Source organism: Apium graveolens, chromosome 3, assembly GCF_009905375.1.
Source record: "Apium graveolens cultivar Ventura chromosome 3, ASM990537v1, whole genome shotgun sequence".
Classification (NCBI taxonomy): domain Eukaryota; kingdom Viridiplantae; phylum Streptophyta; class Magnoliopsida; order Apiales; family Apiaceae; genus Apium; species Apium graveolens.
In genome coordinates this window covers 290,095,128-290,099,361 of record NC_133649.1, presented here as the reverse complement: position 1 = coordinate 290,099,361, position 4,234 = coordinate 290,095,128, and the positions used below count along the sequence as shown (strand labels likewise).

At 37.7% G+C, this 4,234-nt stretch overlaps 1 non-coding gene across 1 annotated transcript; it reads left to right on the top strand.

Moving 5' to 3' along the window:
* Window positions 1-2,659: 2,659 nt before the first annotated feature.
* LOC141715549 (small nucleolar RNA R71) lies at window positions 2,660-2,766 on the top strand. The gene has a single exon (XR_012572307.1). It is a non-coding gene; the product is annotated as a small nucleolar RNA R71 (small nucleolar RNA).
* Window positions 2,767-4,234: the final 1,468 nt, after the last annotated feature.

The window sequence follows — 4,234 nt, the reverse complement described above, 5'->3', positions numbered from 1 at the left end:
TAAGATATCAACTTGGTTCATTTCTTCTTGACCAAGACTTTCATGAGTACTATGAGAATGCTCATATATTGTAAATTATTATACATATTATTTCGGTGGGCTTGTTGCTCACCCTTGCTTTCTTCTTTCATCACACAATAACAGATAGACAAGATGAACAGGACCAAGCTCCCAATTCGTGAGCGGATAGGAAACGTTCCGCAGTTTCCTGTAGGCGTTGATACCGTTGTGGCTGAGGTAGGGGCTACCAAGAGGCTAGGCTTCCAACTTTTCATTTACCAGACTTATGTATATTATAAATTATAATAATGGCAAAGAATATGTAAATTTATTCAGAAACCCTTTTGAGGTGTAATGACTTATAATTGTGGAATAAAATGACTTGTGTTATTTTTGGTATTCATCTCTGAGACTATAACTTGTGGTGTGTGTGTGTATATTGTGGGGTCACAGTACGCAGTAGTTGGTTGACTGTTAAGATTAAGTATTGATAAGGGAAATGGAACTCATGACATCCCGAATCCCCGACCCCGGATTTGGGGGTTGTTACAGAAATGGTATCAGAGCTAAGCGTTATAAACCTCAGAGATGATGTGACGTTAAGATAAGAAGTTTAATAAGATAATAAGAACTCTTTCCAAGTTCATAGTCAGACTACCTAACATAGTACTGACAGTTAAAACCCTTATGGGAACCCTTATAAATATCGTGAAAGAAGCGTAGTTCGTTATCGTATATGGTAGTGGGACTCCGAACCCTGAAGTTCAAGAGCAATAATATGATGATGTTTTTCTATATATTAGGGATCAGATTGTGGATCCAATAGAGCGTCCTAACGAGGGACCGGATGATGTTCATATTGAGAATGTAGCGGTTGAGGATGTTTTCCTAGAGGGGATTGTTGCTGAGGAGGATCCCATGGAGGATCCTGACAAGAATGAATAAAGGACCACTGAGGAATTGATGACCATGGTTAGGGCGACTACCAGAGGTAGGATTGGCCGGTCACTACCGGAGGTTCGTTCAAGTTTGTAAAGATAGTAGCCCCTTTAACGCGGCTTACTCGTAAGACTGAGAAGTTCAAATGGACAGAGAAATGCGAGAACAGCTTTTAAGAACTAAAGCAAAGGTTGGTGACGTCCCATATGTTGGCGTTGTCGGATGGAAAAAGGAGATTTCGTGATGTGTAGTGACGCTTCGCATAAGGAATTAGGGTGCTTCTTATACAGCACAACAAGCTAATCGCGTACGCGTCAAGACAATTAAGGGAATATAAAATTCGATATCCCCACCCATGAGCTTGGGCTCGTGGCAATAGTTTTGCCCTAAGGATTGGAGGCACTACTTGTATGGAGAAAAGTGCGAGATTTACATAAGCCATAAGTGCTCTAGTACATTTTCACGCAGAAAGAGCTCAACATGCGCCAGAGGAGGTAGTTAGAGCTAATCAAGGATTAAGATTATGAGATTTTATATCATCCAGGGAAAGCCAAAATGGTGGCTAATGCCCTTAGTATAAAAGAGAGACTCAAGATGAAAATGTCTTTGGGAGAGTTGATAAGAGATTTTGAGAAAATGGAAATAGAAGTGAAGGTAACCAGAGCCGGTACCGAAAAGCTGTTTGAGATTGCAATACAGCCCGAATTATTGGAGAAGATCATATTATGCCAAGAAAAAGTGATGAATAGAGGTAGAGAACCAATGACCGGAGAAGATATTAATACCTAGAAAGATGATGAGGGAATAATGAGGTATCCCTACAGAATTTGGGTTCCAAACATTCAAGAGCTTAAGGACGGGATCTTAGATGAAAGTCACAGTTCGAGGAAAGAGATTTAGGGCAAACCCTGAATGTGATAGTCAGGGAGGTCGCCATCAGGAAAGAAGGAACCCATAACATAATGAAATGGAAAATAAGGATTTTAATGTATAAGATAACCCTGATTATGGGAGAAGGATGAAACATTTCATACTGAGAAAACAGAAGTCGAGCAAGATAGGGAGAACCGAGATGGTACTCCTATGGGGCCATTTATGGACCTGCCTAAACAAAAATTATACTTTTATTCCTAAACACCACCCTGAGGAAACAATACGGTGGGAAATTCTTTCAGGACCTTTAAGTCACTAAGCTCTCAGAGTTCCAAGGAACAAGCTGACCTAGCCGAGGCAAGAGCCTAGCCAATGGAAATAGAGGAATGATTTTATATTCTAAATGATTGATGAAGCACAAAAGACTGTTTTTGTCACTTACCTTCTTAAGAGAGAGGCCACCCGCTGGTGAAAGGCCAAGGAAGGCACGGGGCCAGAGGTTATAATAAACTGATTAAAGTTTAGTCAATTGTTTTCGGGAAAGTACTTCCCAAGGTTATAGAGATATTGTCAAAACTTTAGAGCCAGAACAAAGGTGGACGAGTATGATGAGTTATGAATCTAAGTTATAAAAGTTGGCAAGATTCGTCCTGAGGACACGAATCCCAGAATGACTTGATGTTTGAAGTAAATAATTAGTGGGTACATAAAATGATTGTAAGAGAAAGGAAAATAAAAAGAAACTGAAGTGGAAAGGAATATAAAGGCAATAGAGTTTGAGGTCGAGCATGGGTCGAGATTGGACCCCAAACCATTGTAGAAACCAGCGATCACCATCCAGTCAGGCATACCATGATGTGGACACTTTCTCAACATCTCCTTGTAGCGCTCCCAAGCCTCGCACATAGATTCTCCTGGTTGTTGTGCAAACTGAGTAAGAGCACTTGTAATAACCCCAATTTTTGGATTTTTTGAAACCCTGATGAATAGTAACTTTTGCTGATGATGCTGATTAAGGAAAATTATCAGACCACACTATATAGAAGTATTGTTATGGAAATTCTAAGATCGTATTAGTATTCCATAAAGTAAATAAGTGTATGTAAAAATCGTAAGAATCCAGATTCGAACACTTTGATTTTTCCCGAAAATCCACCAGATACCGAAAGAATTGAGTATAAGGTAACATGATTAAAAGGATTTAAATTCAAGGATTATAAGAGAGGATCATAAAAGGAATATAAAATATTGAGAAAGGTTTAGGGAAACCCAAGTAATAAGATCCCGGATATGATCCCTCGAACGAGAAACGTGAACGAAAGTTAAGCGAACCGTATAACAGATAAGCGGTCATTAGCCAAGTAATTAAGGGTTAATCAAAGAGGTTAGTGGATGATGATGTTATCACACCAACAAGAAGAAGACAAGTATAACAAGATGACCTAAGCTTGATAACATAAGTATGACAAGTGGGAAGGATTGGTTGCTTGATTGTGAGCCACACATTTTTCACCATGGTAAAATCCATATAACCAAGCTAAACACCACACAAATCATCAAAACACAAATCAAGAAGCTATTTCTTCTTCTTCTCCTTCATTGCCTCGGCTTTTCTTCTTTAAACAAGAAGGAAAATTTCAAAACTCAAGCTTCACTCCATCAGAAATCAAGAGGTTAGTCTCTATAGCTCCTATATTTCATAACTAAGAAGAGCAACTAGTTTGAGTGCTTGAATCCAAGGTTTGCTAGCTCAAATAAATCATTTTAGTTTAGGGTGAATAGTAACTTTCAAGAACAAACTTTTGATTCTTGATTTTATTTGTAAGGTCAAGGTAGCTTAAGCATAGATCAAGGCTTCCATGGACATTCCAAGGATCTTTAATTGATTAAAAGCTTCAAGAAGGTATAAAAAACTTCAAACCCTAAGCTTTACTTTGAATGTTTAGGAGTGGTTTTGATTGTTATAGTATATGAGAAGCATGATGCTTCTGTGTTTCAAGTTTGGTTGGGTTTGTAGTGATTTGGATGATTGAATCTTGTTTATAGTTAATGAAACTTAAGTATAGTTAGTAGTTCATGTTTAGGGTTGAATGAATTGGAAAATCTTGAGATGTTGGGACTGATGTGGTAAGGTTTGGATGAGGGTTGGTTGTATTGTTGATTGTGAGTTGGATTGTGAAAGAGATATGTCCTAAGTCCAATCATGTATGAGGATTTAGGAATAACTTTTATATAATCTATTTTAATTTCATTTATATTAATAAAAGACTTGTTTTGTTTTTTATTGTGGGCTCTATCTATTTAAATGTTTAAATAAGATATACTACAGTTTAGAGTAAAGCTTTTTATGGATTGTGATGAGATCATAATAATGAGACCTAAAAGATGATAACTCTAAACTTAAATAGTTCATGGTCGTAGG